This window comes from Ursus arctos, unplaced genomic scaffold (assembly GCF_023065955.2).
Source record: "Ursus arctos isolate Adak ecotype North America unplaced genomic scaffold, UrsArc2.0 scaffold_2, whole genome shotgun sequence".
NCBI lineage: Eukaryota > Metazoa > Chordata > Mammalia > Carnivora > Ursidae > Ursus > Ursus arctos.
The window spans coordinates 56,863,513-56,883,928 of NW_026622874.1; the positions used below are offsets into that span (position 1 = coordinate 56,863,513).

Consider the following 20,416-nt stretch of genomic DNA (forward strand, 5'->3'; position numbering starts at 1 on the left):
GGCACAGTGATGACGTGCGGATGGCTTAAAGGGCCTCTGGGTCATAAGTGCCTAGAGCACATGCAGAATCAAAAACCATGGCCAGAGAACCCGGCCAGTTAGCAGTAAGGCCAAGGTCAGGGCTTTGGTCCTACTTCCCTGGGTTACTTTTGCTCTAGTGCCTGGCCATGGACTAGTTCGCACTCACACTCACAGTAAGCCTGAGGGCTGCTTCACACACACACACTCCACCCCTTATGGAGTGCAGTGACATGGGACACAAAAGGCGACCAACACCAAAACCAAAGTGGGGTATCCCTGCCGCGAATGGGACAGCCGGCTCCAGATCAACTCAAACCTACACGCTTTGTGTCATGTTGCTGGCAATACACATATCTACCTATGATGTTGTGAAAATAAATGCTTAATTTAGTCCTCCTTGCACTTCAGGCACAGTTCTCAAAACCCTTGTATTTCCTATTTTGAGTGGAGGGGCACACCCGTCTTTGTTATGTTAAGGAGGAGGCTTCTGGAAAGAACCTAAGGGGGTAGTTGCCAGGGGGACCAACCTTGTGATTGGGTTAGAACTTTCAGTCCTACCACCCTGACCTCCAGGAAGGGGAGGGCAGAGGGCAGGAGCTGGAGGCTGAATCAGGGGTCAACAATGATAGAACCAGAAATGCGTGTGTCATGAAGCGTCCATACAAACCCAAGAGGATGAGGTTTGGTGAGCTTTCTGGTTGGTGAACGCCTGGAAGTGTGGGGAGAGTGGCCTGCTCAGAGAGCACTGAAACTCCACTCCTCTTCACACCTGGCCCTACACAACTTCTCTTCCACCTGGCCAGTCCTGACTTAAATCCTTTTATAATCAACTGGTAACCTTTTAAGTAAAATGCCTGCGTTCTGTGAGCTGCTCTGGCAAATTAATCAAACCCAAGGAAGGGGCAGTTGGAACCTTCAATCTATGGCCAGTCAGCCAGTAGCACAGGTGACAACAGGGACTTTCAACTGACACCTGAGGTCAGGGCAGAGGGGGTGGGGGGGGCGGTCTCGCGGGACTGAGCCCGACCTGTGGGAACTGATGCTATCTTCAGGTAGTGTCAGAATTATTGGGGGGGATTCCCAGATACCCTGCTCATGTCCGGAATTGCTTGTTGATGTGGGGAAGACCCTCCCCGCCCCACACGCTGGAATTGGAATTGGGGTACAGAACCTAAAATCTACCTCTTTTTCTCTGCCATAATACATACTCTTCATCAAAAGAAAAACATAAAAAACAAGTGCACTCAAAAGAATGAGATACTGAAGGACCGTATTTACCAACTTGTATCTTTCTTCCATTTTGTACAGATTAATTTAAAAATAAGAATGTCTACATTACAAAAACCCTACAAGCCATAGCTGAACCTCCTTATGGAGCTGGCTGACCTAATTACAAGAGACGATAAAAGTGGCATAGATAGAGATTTCTTGGGCTCAGTCTTGGGAGCTTGCTTCACAATAGAAGTTACTTTACCAAATGGTTTTAACAAGGAAAAACCAGGACACTTTATAAAGTTACATTTCTCAGAAGCTCTGTATTTGCTTTGTCGAAGCATAAGGAAAACTGGACATTCCTGTTGCCCTAGTCAATCCACACGAAAGTATTTTGCACAATATTTCCTATTGCACCAATTGTGACACACAACCAAATAAGGATCTTTGGACGAACAGTATTTTGACTCGATTGTTAATTATCTGAAAACTACTGGGACACCTGGATGGCTCAGTGGGTGAAGTGTCGGCCTCCGGCTTAGGTCATGATCCCAGGGTCCTGGGATGGAGCCCCATGTCGGGATCCCTGCTCAGCAGTCTGCCTGCTTCTCCCTCTCCCTCCGCCTGCCACTCCCCCTGCTTGTGTTTGCGGGCACGCGCGTTCTCTCGCTCTCCTGTGTGTGTCAAATAAATAAATCTTAAAAAAAAAAAAAAAAAGAAAACTATTTTACTTTTCTGACATTTTCACATATTAACAGAAAAGCATTTAAAACAGGATTTTTGGCACAGCAGCTATTCCAGGAAAAAAAAAAAATCACAGAAAGGTAAAACTTGCACATGACTTAAGCTGGATTCAAAAATGAAAATACCACAGTAGAATCAAAGCCTCTATACAATTATAAACTATACATTTTTAAACAGGTGCCAGCCCATCATTTCCTTTTCCTAACTTCCATCTGGTTCTTATATCCTAAGGCTACTCAGGGTCCAAGTCTACACCTGTAGCTTTTATTAGCAGACAGAATTACTTCTAGAAGTCCAAACAACAAAAATGAACAGAGGGCTTCATGGGACCAGATGTACTTATCTACTTGATTATTCAAATCGTGGTATTTTTTACTTCTAGCTAAAATCCATTAATTTTTTTAAAATATGAATAGCAATCTCACTACTACCAAAAAACGTGTATATAAAGAAGTTACATTACCTAATTTTGCAGGTAAACCATCATTTCTCTTAATCCAGGTACAAACTAGGACAAATGGATATAATGGCCAATAAAATCAGGTTAATGATCACATCCAGAAAGCCAGCGTTCATCACCATTTCTCATCAAGGATATATCTGGCTCTCTTGCTGGCCCACAGTGGTATCCCTCGGCTCCATGTCTTCATGGGCCTGTTTGGTGATCTTACTTTCTACAAACACACCATCACCTGTAACTGATTTAGTAAGTCAGGCCCTAGGCCACGTGTTCCATGACAACCGCCCTTGGTTGTCACAAGTGCTGTCCTTCCCAGATGTGGAAACCACGTGACATGACTTGCCTACAACCCTGCTTCCTTTAGGCCTCAACCTAAAGGGTAGTCAGAAGTCCCAAGGCAGGAGTCCTTTAACATAAACACCACTGTGTGAACAAGCAAACAACATCTGTCTCCAGGTTAGTCTAGATTTTTCTACTATTTTCGTCCTCCTGGAACTTGTCAAGAATGGCCTCTAAAAAAAATCTAGACAGCTGCTGAACCAGGGGCAAGAGGTACACAGGGGTTCATTATACTATTCCTCCACTTGAGGACAGGTTTGAATTTTCACACAATCGGGAGGAAAGAGCCCTACAGAGACTCTACCTTGCCTTGTTTGAAGTCTGCTTCTTAGGTCTCTTTCATTTTAATTTGCCTTCCCCCTAATCTTGCCCTCTTCAACAGGATGAAATGGAACTCCAAGGTGTCTCGTTATCTCAAGAAGGGAAATAATGACTAGGGTTGGAAAAGGCAGGCAGTCGGGAGCTTACCTACCGACACTAAGAGTGGGCAAGGGGCCAATCAGTGGGGTGGCCTAAGGGTTACAACGATTATGTCACAGAAAGACAAATACTGTAGGATTCCACTTAAAGGAGGTATCTAGAATAGTCAAATTCACAGAATCAAAGTAGAATAGAGGCTGCCAGGGCCTGGGGGAGGGGAGGAAGCGGGGAGTTTTTCAATGGAAATACCTTCACTTTTACATGATGAAGAAGTTCTGGAGATCAGCATCTAACATATGACTATACTTAATACTACAGAAATGTTCACCTAAGTATGGCTAAGGTGGTACACGTTACCCAATGTGTGTATCACCACAATTCAAGCAAGCATTATTATTAGAACAAGACCAAAATGGGCATTTTCTTCCTAGTTAGTACTAGGCTCAGTATTTTTAAATGATCTCACTTAGGACAACCCTATGTGATAGAAATGATTATCATACCCACTCCACTGACGTGAAGACCGAGGTGAAGACAGGTTACACGACTTGCACAGGGCACAGGAGGGAGAGCCAGGACTCAAGCCAACTGGTCTAACCCTAGAGCTCACCCCCCTTACTGGCTGCACCGACCCGGCAAATAGCTTTTGCCCACTGGAGCTGAGCTTAGTTTCAGTGACATCTCCATTCTCAGTGCAACGTATCCACAGTATATTCTGTTCCTGACATTTCTAGCACATTTTTCTAAAGGTGGGGAGGTGGAAAATAAGCCAGCCAGGACTGTGGGTTGCTGTCTGAATTTGGAGTGAAAGCCAGGTCGATATGAGGTTATCTTTAGAATAAAGTGGGAGATACAGATAGAGATAGAGAGAGAGATAAACACACAGAAACACACACACACACACACACACACACACACACACACACACATATGCAATAATCAGTGGAGGGGATCTGAGATTTCTTCACTTGTATGGCATTTGAAGATACCATCTCCTTTAATTCCATTACAACAAGATGTGACTATTTTATCTCTTTTTTATCTAATGAGGAACCTGAAGCTTGGAGTCCATCAGTTGAATGCCTTGTTCAAGGTCCCAGAGCTGAATCTCAAACCACAGCTCTTCTAACTTCCAATGCCCGATTCTTTTCACTAGTCCAGAACCGAAGCCCTGATATTCTCCATGAACAGACTCTACTTCCAGAGATCAGTGATGGGGGAAAGGAGACACGGAGGGAACTGGTTAGGAATATAACTCGGTTTTTTGTCCCGCTGCATCATGAGAGTCAACATAATGGTAAATGTCAAAGAATTTCAGAGAACTAAAGGCAGGGGAGTGACAGGCGTATTGAAAAGAAGCTGAAAGGACACACAGACACACAGACACACACACACACAACTGTTCGAGATGTCTGGAACCTAAACTGGAGTCTCTTCAAAAGACTCTAGCTGTTAGGAGCCGGTCACTGGGAGCCCAAAGGCTCCGTAGTTCTGAGAACATGCACGCATTCGACTCGACGATCCGGCCAGTCCCCCAGATGTGCTGAACAATGTGCCAGCCTCGTTTCTCAAAGAGACACACTTCCTATCCGGAAAGCCCCAGGAGCAAGCAGTCAACAGACCCTCCAGCTGGCCCTGCAGCTGAGTGGCCACAGGCTCCTGTCCTGCCATAGGAAGTATGATTTCTCTAAAGCGATTCTCATGGAGGAGGTGGCTCCGACGGCCCGGACACCATCTAACCGTGCTATTGCTGGTGTGTGTCTGTTCCACACGCACCATCGAATCCTTCAGGTCCTCTGTCCAGTTCCAATACTGCTGACAGAATAAAACTAACAAACAGGGCAATGGAGCTCTGGGTAACTTCTTTGTTAAGAGCCCTCCACCCTCCACACGTAGCTGCTGAGAAGCTGGACGGAGGCCAGCCGGAGAGCCCAGGAGGCCTTCAGGCTGGGTGGGTCCCTAGAGCAATGGGCTGGCATTTCGTAAACGCGTCCTTAGAGAAGAACGGACGAAGGGACGTGCTACCCAACATTTAGGAATCCCATCGAGGTGCTTGCCCCACTCTCGGTAAGCTGCCTCAGGATCTGGCGGAGGGCTGCTGGGATGGGGAAGAGCCTAGCAACCATCCAACCCAGGGCTGAAAAGAGCCAGCTCCAGGTGAAGGGTGTTCTTCATCACGGCCTCCTGGTCCTTAGGAATGCGTTGTGGATGTCCTTTAACACCTGCCCTGAACCTGCCACCGCCATTAGCTAATTAGCTCAAGAAGGCCAGGTGCCTCTTCAAGCAGGGGGACCCCATCCAGCTCCTTCACTCTGGGACTGTTTGCAAGTTACCCCAAACACTGCGGACAGCAGCTTTCGCTGTCACTCACATTGCGTAAGAAACATTACCACTAACTGACACGGTGTCCAGCACGCCCCCCAGACATGACATCACTCCTCTGGGGGCAGGGGTTGCCCCCACCCAGCTCTGAAGCTCTAATTTACAGGCATGAGAAAACTAAAGCACCAGTAATTTGCCCTGGGTAAGGTAAAACAAAGCTCGAACATGCCAACGGGATTCCCAACAGAACTGACCGCGTGGCAGCCACAGGGAGGCGGTATTCAGGGCGCTCTGGTAATGTCTGTAAGGACATCCATCTTGGGGGCCTGGGTGCCCCAGAACCCATGCACTGCAAGTGGGTTCTCCTGGCCAAAATACAATTACCGCCACCCCTTCCCCACACACACACACAAATACCTAAGTCAGAAATTCACTAAATTGTTATGTAATCTAAGAGTCTTAGGTACCAAAAAGCAGCCACAGGTCAATGCAATAACCTACAAGGCCCCTGGACCAGAGAGACCAACTGTGACTCAGCATTTGCTCCCTGAGCCTCGCAGGACTGCGCACCTGCAGGGCTCGCTCAAGTGTATGCCATGATTACCACAGAAAATGTATGAATTCATCCAGAAGACTTCTTTATCCTTCAGACCTGGTTTTTTTGTTTGTTTGTTTAAGATTTTACTTATTCATTAGAGAGAGAGAGAGTGTGTATGTGTGTGAGAGAGAGAGAGCACAGAGGGAGAGGGAGAAGCAGACTCCCTGCTGAGCAGAACGCAAGGTTCTGGCAGATCCCAGGATGCTGAGATCACGACCTGAGCCGTAGGCCAAAGGCAGACGTTTAACGGACTGAGCCACCCAGGCAACCCCCAACCTGGTATTTGTAAAAGCATAGCTTGCCCTTCTCATTCTTAAGATGAGCCTCCATTCCATCCAAAAGGACTCAGGCACGGACAGCTAGCTGCGCACCCCACTCTCAGTCCCCAGAATTTTAGCTGGGCACCTGGCCCTGCTTCCCAGCCTCCCTTGCGGCTCCTGGTGACTGTGCTAAGTTCTAACCAATTTGATAAGCAGGAGTGTAGAGTGGCAGCTTCCTGGAATCTCCTTAAACCATCAGGGTCCCTGTTGCCTCTCCTTCCTGTTGGGTGGAATGCAGACTAGAGAGCTGGAGCACAAGTAGCCACTTTGCAGCCCTGATATCATGGGACTAAAGGTAGTGGAGCAGCTAAATTAAGGGAGTCCCAGACTCCAATGATCACAGAACTGAGAGAGGAAGCACAGTGAGATAACTCATCTTGTTTAAACCCTGTCACTTGTGGTTTTCTGTCCTCTCCAACCGAAATGACCTTAATACCGAGGTCAGCCCTCACATACCCAGGATACCTCAGTGCAAATCTTCTCTTGAAAGCTGGGGTAATTCTCATGTCCTGGGCCATGACGCTGCCTTACTCATCATAGAAGCCATGAATATCTCATCAGCCAAGTCATTTCCATGGGAGTTTTAAAAGGCGGGGTGAGGAGGACCACTTGCCCGACCAAGGTCCCCAGACCACGGGCACCTCTCTGCCACTTGCCAGCATCTATGTAGCGAGCCTGAGGTATCAGAGCAGAATTCAACATCCTCCCCGCCTTTCAGCACTTGCTTACGCCAACAGGCTAAGCTCCACAGAGGAAACAGTACCTAGGAAGGGGAAACCCAGAATATAAACAGTACCAGATAAAAAACTCCCCACAACAGAAGCTCTCGGTTTTAATTCCCGATCCATACGCTGGGGCTGCGAAGGTAGTTTAGTCTAGAAAAACCCGGGTATTCAACTGCATGACAGAAAAATCCTGGTTGATCAAGAGTCACCAACATAAACGTGCTCCCAGGACTTTTCGGTGAACTGTCCATAGCAGTAAGCTCCATTCCTAGGAAAGACATTTTGAGAACTCACTGCTGGGTTCGGAAAATTTACATGTTTGACTCTGCTCTCGGAAGTCGTGAGCGCTTACTGAAAAACCCTATCAAGGGGCACTTATCAACTTAAACTGCTTTAGAGTCAACTGGGGATTAATGAACAACAGTTAACACTTAAGAGCTACACAGAAGGGGCGCCTGCGTGGCTCAGTCCATTAACCGTCTGCCTTCGGCTCAGGTCATGATCCCACGGTCCGGGGATCCAGCCCCGCGTGGGGCTCCCGGCTCAGCGCGGAGCCTGCTTCTCGCTCTCCTGCCCTCCCGCCCCTGCTCATGTGCTCTCTCGCAAATAAATAAAATCTTTTTAAAAAATTAAACTAAAAAAAACCAAAGAGCTACACAGAACAGGCCAAATGCCAGCACCTATTCACACGACCTTGCAGACACTCCCTTATTTAATCCTCAAACCAGCCCTGAGAAGGTGGGTGTTCGCATCATCCCCACTTAGGCAGCAGGAAATGGGCACAGGAGGCAGATCACACAGCTAGCCCAGGATCAAGGGCAGCGGAGCTGCTCCTGGAACGCGGGCAGGCTGGCCCCAGAACGCACGCGCTTCGGCACTACACACACTGCTGAGCCTTGCCACACGAGAGGGAGACCTGTTCCCTCCCCGAGGGCCCCAACAACCCTGCACGCACAGGTACAGTGCCAGCAATGAATACACAGGAGCTGCCGGGAGCAGAACGCTGTCCGCAAGACTCTGCAATTTACTCTCTGCAGGTTTCGCAAAGCACAGGCTTCCTTCGAAGTTAATTTTTCTTTTTTTTTTTTCTTTTTTTTTTTTTAAGATTTATTTATTTATTTGAGAGAGAGACAGAGAGACAGACAGAGAGAGTGAGCATGAGCAGGGGGAGAGGGAGAGAGAGAGAGAATCCTGAAGCAGACTCCCCAGTGAACATGGAGCCTGATGTGGGGCTCGATCCCAGGACCCTGAGATCATGACCTGAGCTGAAGTCAGGAGTCAGCTGCTTATCTGACTGAGCCACTCAAGCGCCCCCGAAGTTAATTTTTCTGATACACATTTTCCTAGGAGGCGGGCAAGACACATCACTTCTGATTCCCTACAATTCGTTCTCCGGGGAGAAAATGGTATTTAAGTACACGTTAAAGGAGGCCGGACGGATGCTCTGGGAAACAGGTGAGCCCCTGCAGGTGCGTTCGAGCAGAAATGAGCAAAAACGCTTTAAGACCTCGCCGCCTTGAAACAGATGCACACACACGGGCATGTTACGAACTGGCGAAACCCTTCGAGAAAGCAGCACAGAGGAAGGATCCTAACATTCCTGCCCTCTGACCAGCTATCAGACTTACAGTGGGATCAGTGACGGTTACAGGAAGATGATGTGTAAATGCGTAAGCGGGAAACAATACAGACTGGTGTGCGCGCCAGGACTGTCACCACGTAACATGCGGCTGAATGCCACGGGGCAAATCTGGAAGGCAAACCAGTCAAAACTGAAAACTGCAGTATTTCTTCCACATCATCTCAAAGAAAAAAAAAAAAAAGGCGGGAGGGGGAGGGGGAGGGGTGTGTCCCTGCTCCCCCTGTAAAGCCAAGTGTTCATTTCATCCACAGCCTGGTAAACAGCTGCCACAGAACAAAAGCCAAACATCAGGCAAGACAGGACTGTGCTTGTCCCCAAGCAGCAACGAGGCCTCACAACTGGGTTAAAATGATTCAGTACAAAACAGTGATTGATTCCAGGCTCCCCTCGCTGATTCTGAGCCTGCATACGGAAATTTGTGGGTATGTCTTTGTATCCCCCACAGGATAAGCACAAAAGGCACCCACACACACACACATACACACACACTTAAAACCATCTAGGCTCATTGCAAGCTTTGATGACTTTGTTGCTTACGAAGCCCCCTTGGAAAGGTGGGAGCAGAGAGGAAGTCTGCTGAAGGGTCAGTTCTTACCGCCTCGTGGTTGCAAGTGAGGCTGGATCTACTTCCTTCCCCCTTTTCTTTATTTGAGGGTTAGGAAACTGGATGAGAGGGTAAGACCCAGCAAACCAAGGCCCTTGTCCCAGGAAAAGGTGAGGATGTCTTTGGAAGAGGCATACCCAAGCCCGCCCACCTGCTGTAGCCTGGCTTACTGAGTGAGAATAATATGTCTAGCACAGAAATTAGGGCCCAGGACTCAAGTTCTTCTGAGAGAGAGACACAAAAAGAAAGCTGACACTCTCCCCCTTGTTTAAAAAAAAAAAAAAAACATGAATGGGATAAAGGAGGGCACAGTGTGCCAGTTGGGTCCTCTCCTCAATCTTTCCAAATTGAAGGCCACACATGGGTAAACGTTTAATGAAGACTTAACAGCACAAGGGTGCTTTGCTGTATCCACTATAGCTGAGTTAACTCTTCCTTCCCAGCAATCCTCCTCCACACTGTGGAAAACCAGAAGTCAAACTATCTGGTTATCAAAAGATTCTTTTTTTAAAAATTTCCTCTTTAGGTCTCCTCCAGCACCCAGGCCTAAATACAGAGCAGCAGGGAAAGGAAACTGAAAACACTGTGCCAACAACCCACTTCCCTTCCCTTTTGAAAGTCTCTTTTAAAGTGTCTTTGAAAACTCAACGTCATATTTATTCTTCATAGCTTTGAAGAAAAGGGGTTCAAATCCTCTATGAGCAGACTTCATTCTCGTGAGGCTCCCCTTCCAGGTGTTGATGGATTCATCGTTTATCAACCACCTCCTAGGCCCCCAAAACAACTCTGGAATCAAAAAATAGATCAAAGAACTCCCAAGGTGACACAGACCATGTGACTCCAGAAAGGATGGTGCGTTGACCACACTGAAAGTCGTCCTCAATTATTAGGGCCCATGTACTGCTGGAAACTAAGAGGAGTTAAAGCAAATATCCTCTCAAAAGAATGATTTTCTTTCCTTAATTTGTGGAACTGAAGCTACTATCAGTAAATACAGGCCCAACTTCTGTTTTACAACCACACAAGTATGTCCCACTGATCTGACAAAGGCACAAAGGCAATTCCACAGAGGGAGGGGAGCCTTTTCAAGAAATGGCACTGGAGCAACGGGACGTCCACAGGCAAAACTATGAGCCTTGACCTGAACTTCACACTTTATGTAAGAATTAGCTCAAAATGGACCATGGACTGGGGTGCCTGGGTGGCTCAGTCAGTTTAGCGTCTGACTTCAGCTCAAGGCATGATCTCAGGATCCTGGGATCGAGCCCCCTGTCGGGCTCCCCACTCAGTGGAGAGTCTGCTTATCCCCCTGCCCCTCCTCCCTGTGCTCCCTCTCTCTCTCTCTAATAAATAAAGAAAATCTTTAAAGAAAATCTATCAAATTTATTAAGGAAAAAAACAGGAGAGAGTCTTCAAGATCTAGTGCTTGGCAACATTTTCTTAAGCTTGACACCAAAAGCATTACCCATAAAAGGGGAAACTGATAAAATGAATTTCCTCAAAAATAAAATGTGCTCTGTGAAATATTCTCTTAGAATGAACAAATGAGCTATAGATGGGGGGAAAAATACTTGTAACACGCATGTCCAACAAAGGATTAGTATCTAGAATACATAAAGAATTCTCAAAACTCAACAGTAAAAAAACAAATAATCACAATTAGATTACGGGCAAAAGACATGAAGAGACATTTCACCCAAGAGGATACACAGCTGGCAAATAAGCACATGGGGATACGTTCAACATCGTCAGCCATTAGGCAAATGTAAATTAACATCAAGACGACATGTCACTACATACCTATCAGAATAGCCAAAAGAAAAAATAGTGACAACACCAAATGCTGGTGACAATGGGGAGAAAAGATCATTCATACAGTGCTGGTAGAAATGTCAACAGTTCATCTACTCAGGAGAACGATTTGGCACTTTCTTTCTTTTTTTATTTTTTAAAGTAATCTCTACAGCTAACGTGGGGCTTGAACTCATGACCCTGAGTTCAAGAGTCGAATACTCTACCAACGGAGCCAGTCAGGTGCCCCCAACAATTTGGCACTTTCTTAAAAAACTGAACACGCAATTACCGTATGACCCTGCCAGTTGTACTCCTGGGCATTTATCCCAAAGAAACGAAAACATGCTCACCCTGAAACACGTATACGAATGTTCACAGAAGCTTTATTCCATAATAGCCATATTGGAGACCACTCAGATGTTCTTCAAGGGGTAAAAGGTTAAGTGAATTGTGGTGCGACCATACCATGGAACACTATGTAGCAGTGAAAAGGAAGAAACGACCACCTGTATAAATTTCCAGGTAATTTTGCTGAAGAAAACGAAGGCAATCCCAAAAGGGTAAATACTGTAGGATTCCTTTTATGTAACACTCTAGAAAAGACAACTATGGAAACAGAGAGCAGGTTAGTGGTTGGCAGGGATTAGGGACAAGGGGGAATGGTAGTGCAGAGAAGGCAGGGGGCAGCAAACAGAGGGCATCCTGAGGGAGGGACCCTGCAGTGAGGAGAACGTTCTGTATCTTCACTGTATCAGTATCAATCCCCTGGTTGTGTTTTGTAAGCCACTACCATTGGGGAAACTAAGGAAAAGGTACATGGGACCCCTCTGTATTACTTTTTACAACTGTGTGAATTGACCATGATCTCAAAAAAAAAAAAAAAAAAGATCAATGACCATTCATCTTCTACAATTTGTCTTTTATAATACCAGAAATTCAAGCTCTCCCCTCTCAAAATTCTTTTTTCCTCACAAACCCCAAATAACTAATTGGTATGGAGTGAATGTGTTCCACATGTGGGACAGACATGAATGGGGGGGAGGGACACAAAAGAACACACTGTTGTGGGCTGAACCGTGGCCCCCAAAAACATACGACTATGTCCCAACCTTCAGAAACTCAGAATGTGACCTTATTTGGAATAAAGGTCTTTGCAGATAGAAGGTTAAGCATCTCAAGATCATCCCGGATTAGGATGGGTACTAAACCCAACGACAAGTGTCCATAAAAAACAGAAAAGGAGAAAATGCAGAGACACACAGGGAATGCCGTGTGAAGACAGGGGTAGGGACCAGAACCTATAAGCCAAGAAGCTCCAACAGCAGCCAGGAGAGAAGCATAGACCAGATTTGCGTTCAGAGCCTCCAGAAGAAACCATCACTGCCAAACTAGATTTTGGGCTCTGGCCTCCAGGACTGCAGGAGAGTAAAAACTGTTTTGTATATTAAGCCAGTACGCGTGTGGCAATTGGTTACTGCAGCCCTAGGAAATGAATGCACCTGCCATGTTTTAGTGGGCTCAAATTCTCTCTTTTTTTAATCACAGAGGCTGCGAGCACTTTCTTCAACTTCTATTTTTATATACTCCTGGACACAATTTTTTTTTCTTCTTTCAGAGGATACATGCCATAAGGACGTACCATTTCACTTTATAATCTTTTCCTGCAGAATTTTTCCTGGTGTTTCTGTTTGCTCTACCAGTGAACTATCGCTAGCTGGCATTATCAAGTTTCTACTTCCTCAAATATCCTGGTTAATCATTATCATGCATTCCCAACAGATCCAACCCATTTTTGAAGACTTCGACTATACTTTAAAGTGAAACTGCACAGCCTTGAACTTAATCTACGGTTTGCCTGGTGACCAAGAAGTTGCTTCTAGGTCTGGCAATGTGCTTTACGGCCTTTATAATGAGAACCAGGCATGCTTCGGTGGCTCAGTTGGTTAAGGGTCTGCTTTGGGCTCAGGTCGTTCAGGTTGTGATCCCAGGGTCCTGGGATCCAGTCTCGCATCGTGCTCCTTGCTCAGCGGGGAGTCCGCTTCTCCTTCTCCCTGCCACTCCCCCTGCTTGTGCTCTGACAAATAAGAATTTTTTTTAAAAAATTTTTCTGAAAATGAGAAGCAATTACTAGGCTGCAGATACGTAAAAATACTATTCAAGTGAGCTTTTGTGTTTTGATAGAAATGCCCAATAAACTTCTGAGCAAGACAGATTAAAAACAAACCAAGATAGACAAAAGCTACCCACTTACCAAAGTTCTAAAAGGCAAAAAATGGGTCCTCTGGAATCAGGCTGGGCACACAGGACCTGGCTTGGTTCCTGACACTGCTACAACCACACCAGGCAACAAAACCTCTCCGACTGTTACAACTGTTACCAGCTGTGAAGCCTGATATCCCCTCCACCAACGGGTGCTAAGTGTTAACGGGATGACACACAGCCGACCGTGGTTAACACAACAGACATGTTCAATAAAAATTATTCTCTTCCCTAAGACCCGTCAAATTTTCATTGCTATAAATATTTCTTGTTAACAGTCTATTGAGATGCTTTTCTTTCGTAATTCAGTTGAAGCCTTTGTGATTCATGCCCCTACATTTGCCTTTCTTCCTACCTACCAAAACTAAGAAACACCATTCTCTAGTGCAGAATTCTGTTAATTTGTCAGGGCTTTACTGTTCCCGTCTTGCTGATCTAAAACCTGAGCAGAAATTCTGGTTGATTTTTTTTTTCTTTTTTTTTTTTTTTCTTTTTTTTGCAGTTCTCACCCCAGTTTTTGCACTTACTTTTACTTTCGAGGTTGTCAGCTGTTCCAGAGGTAGGATCACCAGCCAGGTAACAAAATTTCAAAGGTAAAAAATAGCACCGAGTAGGCCTCTTCCCACCCTGTGTCCCCAGCACCTTTCTGACAACCTCTGGGCAGCCACTGTTTTCCATTCTGTACCCATCCGTTCAGAGGTGGGTCACTGCAGCTCAAAACCTGCAGGTATGTGAACTTTCCAAGCAGGAACACCTTCATTCACTCCCATATCTGAGACCATCCCATGGTGCATTTAGGAACACCTGCTCTGTATAAGCCTCACCGTATTCACAGGAAGGAACCGCAGCTCATCTTCCACTGATGGACATTTAAACGGTGCTCAGCTTTTTCTAAAACAAGCTTTATGGGGGCACCTGGGTGCTCAATTGGCGAAATGTCTGTCTTTGGCTCAGGTCATGATCCTGGGGTCCTGGGATTGAGCCCCACGTGGCGCTCCCTACTCAGTGGGGAGTCTGCTTCTCCCTTTCCCTCTGTCCCTCCCTCCTGCTTGTGCTAGCTCTCTCGAGCACACGGTCTCTCTCTAATAAATAAAATCCTTAAAAAATAAAAATAAAAACAAGCTTTATATAAGTAGGACAAGTTTCCAGTACTGGATTTGCTAAGGCCAACAATCTGCATTTTTTTAAACTTCCATATATAAGCCCAGACAGCCCCCCATCAATGATTCACATCTACCAGCCTCCTCATACCCTTTAAGAATATCTAACTTCATGCTAGCAATCTAATTTATTGCTCTAAGTGAGAATAAACATCTTTTCTATGCCTAAAAGCCTTCAGTTTTTCTTTTTCTTTCTTTTTTTTTTTAAAGATTTTATTTATTTGACAGAGAGAGAGAGCCAGCGAGAGAGGGAACAGAAGCAGGGGGAGTGGGAGAGGAAGAAGCAGGCTCCCAGTGGAGGAGCCCGATGTGGGGCTTGATCCCATAACGCCAGGATCATGCCCTGAGCCGAAGGCAAACACTTAACGACGGAGCCACCCAGGCGCCCCAATTTTTCTTTTTCTGAAACCATGCTGTTGATGCCCTATCCTCATTTCTCTGCTCAGTTATGGGTCTCTTATACCTGATTCTAAAAAGCTCTTTATATACTAAAAAAACTGGCCGTTTCGCATTGTAACACAAATATTTTTTCCAGTTTACGGTCTTTTTACTTTGAAGTGGTGTTTCCTGTAGAAAAATCTTAACTTATGTAAATTGATATTTTCTAATGTTTCTTTATCCTGTTGTAGTTAGAAAGGACTTCCCTACATAGAAATGTATACTAAATTCCCCTACGATGTCTTCTCTTCCATGACCCTCACACCCTTTCTTTGCCTTCAACTCCCGAGATCCTGCCTGGATTGAAGGAGGACCACGAGACGGCAGGAGGGCTGCAGGCCAGTGGCCCTCTGCACCAGAAGCTTCCAGCCAGACGGCCAGGGACACGGATGGCAAGCAACTGAACGGAAATGAGATGCAGCGCTGTGGGCTGTTAAGAAACTTCCTGTGCACATACAAACAGTTACAGAAAAACCTGCAGCTGTGTCCCTCTGGAATTCCTCCGGAAAGAGGCAGGCTCTGCTTTCAACCCTCAGGCCCACAGCTGCACAGAGGCTAAGGGATCTGGCCGGCGGCCCCACGTGAAGAGCGGGAATCCGCAGCAAGTGTGGAGTACGTCACAGACGAAGGCCACACGTAAAGTTACTTACTTTACAAGGTGTATTTCTCCCACCCCGTGCAGGATATTCTGTTCAGAGTATGAAATCCTGTTTCTCCCCACCACGGCAAATAGCTAAAACAAGCACACGCCCCCACCAAAACAAAACAAAACAACAAAACACCAAACTAAAGACTCATGGGGAGTTTCAGTCCAAACGAGCCTTCCATAAATGAAACACAAAACTGAAGACAGGAAAGTAAGAAGCACATTACATACCAAGTGTCTGTAATCTTACCTTGATGATCTCCTTCTTCCCCCCCTCCCCATCTCCCTTGAAATGGCTCCTGCACATTTCCAGGAAACAGCACTCAGTTCTCTTGGGAAAGCGTCCTCTAGTGTGCCGTCTCTCTCCAGGATGGAACGAGAAGCTTGGATCTCTTCTTCCCACATCATTTAAACAGAGACTGGCTCAATAACCCCTGTGAGTAGCAGCTAAGCATCTTCTTTCATATATTAAAATTAACTTTAAAATCGTACTAGGAAAACTGGATATTCATGTTGGAAAAAAATGGGGCTGCCACCCCACCTGTCACAATATACAAAAATTAACTCTAAATGGATCAAAGGCCAAAATTAAGAGCTGACACTATGAAACTCCTAGAAGAAAACACGGGAGGAAAGTGTCATGGCATTGGATTTGGTGATGATTTTTTGGATATGATGCCAAAAACAGAGGCAACAAAAGAAAAAATAAGATGCACTTCATCAAAAATTAAAAGCTTTTATGCATCAAAGGATACTATCAACTGAGTAAAAAAACAACCTAAGGAATAGGAGAAAATCTTTGCAAATCTCATATCCAATAAGGGATTGGTATCCACAATATATAAAGAATTCCTATGAGTCAATAACAACAACAAACCAATTAAAAAATTCACAAAAGACTTGAACAGACACTTTACCCAAGAACATATACGGACAGGCAATAAGTACATGAAAAGATGTTCAACGTCACTAATCATTAGGGATACAAATCAAAACAAGATGATATGCCTTTTCGCATCCATTTAGGATGGCTACTATCAGAATTAAAAAAAAAAAAAAAAAGGAAACAATAAAGGTTAGTGAGGACGAACCAAGATGTCCTCCAGGGTCTGGGTCAGAGGACTGAAATATAGCACCTAAAGCCATGACAGGGAAGGAGGGGGAGGAGGGAAAGACCTTACCATAACACTTTTTTCTCAGTTCCAGAAATCAATTCCTCAATAATGAACACTTAATTAAAACAAATCAATAGCCTGTATTACTAGTTACCAACTTCAGGCCATGCTCCTAAGGGGTACTTACTTCCTGGTATGGGAACAACACAAGCATAGACTTTAATCTCCCAGACCGAACGTCCTCTTCCAGGAAGATATAAAAGATCGCCCCTTGCAAGGACCTTTGCTCCTAGTCTTCCTTTGCTTCATCTCCCTGCTCCCCTTCCAGCCAACCACTCCCTTCCAGCCACATGCCAAGTATCTGGGGAAGAAACAGTGATGGAGAACTAGAGTTCTGCCAAGCACGTGGAAGCATTAAGCTTGGTCTCACCTTCATAGAACCAAGAATCCTGGCATGACTTCTGTCACTGCTGATGGGAGCCGCGTCTGATTATGAGTATTCTACACTTATTACAGCTGGGGTTCTCCCAGTTAACCATGCCCCTTCCTTCTCCAAGTGTTCTCACGGGCTCCCTGGCGACGATCACCAGTGTGCTCATTTCAGATCACTTTTACGAAGCTCTCATGGTAGACACTTTGTTTGAAGAGCTTCCTACTGAAATGGAATGCACAGCCAGTGGCTCGCTTTTTTATGTGGGAGAGGTTTAAAGAGACAATATGATACAAGCCTATCTTTCCACACGAAAAAAAAGTAAGGAGTATATAAACGGGGCTGAGTAAGAAAGAACGCCAAGCCCCCTTCTCTGCAAAACAAGCAAGAGCGGGTACATATGGGTGGCTCAGCCAGTTACACATCTGCCTTCGGCTGGGGTCCAGGGTTCGAGTTCCGAATCCGGCTCCTTGCTCAGCGGGGAGCCTGCTTCCCCCTCTGCCTGCCACTCCCCCTGCTTGTACACTCTCTCTCTCTCTGGCAAATAAATAAAATCTTAAAAAAAAAAAAAAAAAAGCAAGAGCAGAAAATGGAGAACTGTCATATCTCACCAGTGTTTTCTCCAGTGGCTCTCACTGCCGCACTCACCATGACTGCTGGGGGAGGCTCACCGCCTTGCCACCCTGGCAACACACCGCGTCTGGGACCCAGTGATCACGGGAAACCACTCACAGTGCTGCCAACGCCAGGCACCAAGAATTCTGCCCACCAGGCAAGAGTATGAAAAATGTTCAGCCTTCTAACTAATACTTCAACTTTCAAGAATCGATCTTAAGGAAATAATTAAAGAGGAACCCAATGTCCAACACTGCAAAACACTTGATGACAAGCTACACAGTCAAACAAGGAGGGGGTGGGATTTGTTAAATAGGTCTTGGCACACACAATGCTGCTGAGTCACATTTGCATAGAATATTTCAGAATATGGGGGTGCCTGGGTGGCTCAGCCAGTTAAGCATCTGACTTCGGCTTGGGTCATGATCTCAGGGTCCTGGGATCAAGCCCCAGGTCGGGCTCTGTGCTCTCGGGAGTCGGCTTGGGATTCTCTCGGGAGGGAGTCTGCTTGGGATTCTCTCTCTCCCTCTACCCCACCCCCACCCCATTGGCACACTCACTTTCTCTCAAATAAATAAATCTTTCTTAAAAAAAAAAGAATATTTGGTAATATGGGGAAATGCTCAGGAGATGTGAAGTTTAAAAAATTATGATACAAAACTATTTTTTTCTCAAGTTTTATCCAAAAACAAACTAAGTTTCATGGATGTATATACATTAAAGTTCCGAAAGAAATAGAACAGTTTCAACAAAGATTAGATCTGGGTGTAGGAAGAAGTCACTTTTTTCTTCTTTATACTATTCTAATTATTTGTTTATGCACCAAATGACATGGCTCAGGCAGCAAGAGGGCCAACCCAAAACTCCACACACGAGACGCTGATACTCATGCAAATCATAAAGACATTTGTGTCTGAAACGTTATTTTAAAAAATCAGGCTGTTTACAGTGCTTAAAAATGACTGCTAAGAGGAAAAGCCGTGCTCTCTGGGGAGGTTTACCATCCATTATCATTAGGATACATGGCGCTTGGGTGGAGATGGGGAAATGTCTGTGGTTTCCTCCTCTCATTTGGCACCCCGAGTATGACCACTGCAAAAGCCAAAGAATGCACAAAAACAGGTGGCAGATCCAGAACCGTGATATGTGGGGCCACTTACCTGGTAACTGGAAAAACCAACGCAGGAACTATTAAAAAATAAATGACATTTTTGTGTTATAAACACGTAACACATGCAAGGTGACTGCTGTGTTTGACAAATACATAATGTAACTGACATATATCCTAAATGCTATCTTTTTTTTAAAGATTTATTTATTTATTTGAGAGAGAGAGAGAGCACTCACATGAGCACTAGCAGGGGGAGGGGCAGACAGACAAGCAGACTCCCCACTGAGCAGGGAGCCTGATGTGGGGCTCGATCCCAGGACCCTGAGATCAAGACCTGAGCCAAAGTCAGATGCTTAACCTACTGAGCCACCCAGGTGCCCCTCATATGTGCTTTCTACGGACATTTGAGAACCTAATCTTTATCGATGACGAAACCAGTTTGCAATCCAGCAGTTAGGATGACGGGATGACTTCTATGCCTCCACGACTAATATTCTTCATTTCTAGAACATCCTGTTTGAGGTTACTCAGGCTCAGCCCTATCAAGGTCAATTCCAAAACTAATTTAGGTTTAGCTTGGGTGGCTCAGTCGGCTATAAGTGTTCGACTCCTGATTTCAGCCCAGGTCTTGATCCTAGGGTCATGAGTTCAAGCCCTATGTTACGCTCCACGTTGGGTGTGATGCCTACTTAAAAACAAAACCAATGACAACAAAAAAAAAACCAAAAAACTAATTTCAAATATGCTTTTTTAGCATCTGGTTCCAGCGACAACTCCCCAGGGAGGGCCCTGGCTTAAAAAGAAAGGTTTCCTTGTTTACAAAATACCCTACAAGTAGCCCCCAACTTACACACTGCCACCCGAAAGTTCACTGGCTGTGCAAGGCAGGAACACATTTTCCGTGCAAACGAGTAAGGATTAGGTTCCCAGCATAGCTTGTGATGTCAACTTGATCCATACTGCTGACAAAATACTGACAATCTATCCACAAAATTTAAGAAAACAATGCTGCTGCGATGGTCAAATTTGAGGAAAAAAGAAAGTCTGTACAAGTGAGTAAATGCTAGTGCTTGAGGATACAAAAGACCTCTATTTCTGAAGCTTTTTTCTTCAATGTGGCTTGTTCAACACACAACCGGCCCACCTCCCTCTAGACTGCTCTACTCCATGCCTGTCTGGCCCGCGACTTTTCTGTGTGTCCCCCAGAGGGACACCCTCAAGTGCATCACACCTCTTAGGGTCAACATACAAAGCAGACCTCTAGCACAGCCGGTGCCAGCCACAGGAAAAGGCAGTGCCCTCTGAATGGACATCCTGGAGCTGTGCACGTCTTCTCTTGGAGCCCAGAGGCTTGCATGGAATGTTCCAGATCTGGCTGCCGCAGCTGAGAACCAGACGGTAAGAAAAAAAAATCATCTCTAAATAGCTGAATGCCTATCAG

At 45.6% G+C, this 20,416-nt stretch overlaps 1 protein-coding gene across 1 annotated transcript in view; it reads right to left on the minus strand.

The window, feature by feature from the left end:
* UCK2 (uridine-cytidine kinase 2) overlaps positions 1–20,416 on the minus strand; it is a 68,920-nt gene that overhangs the window by 20,391 nt on the left and 28,113 nt on the right. The window lies entirely within an intron of this gene.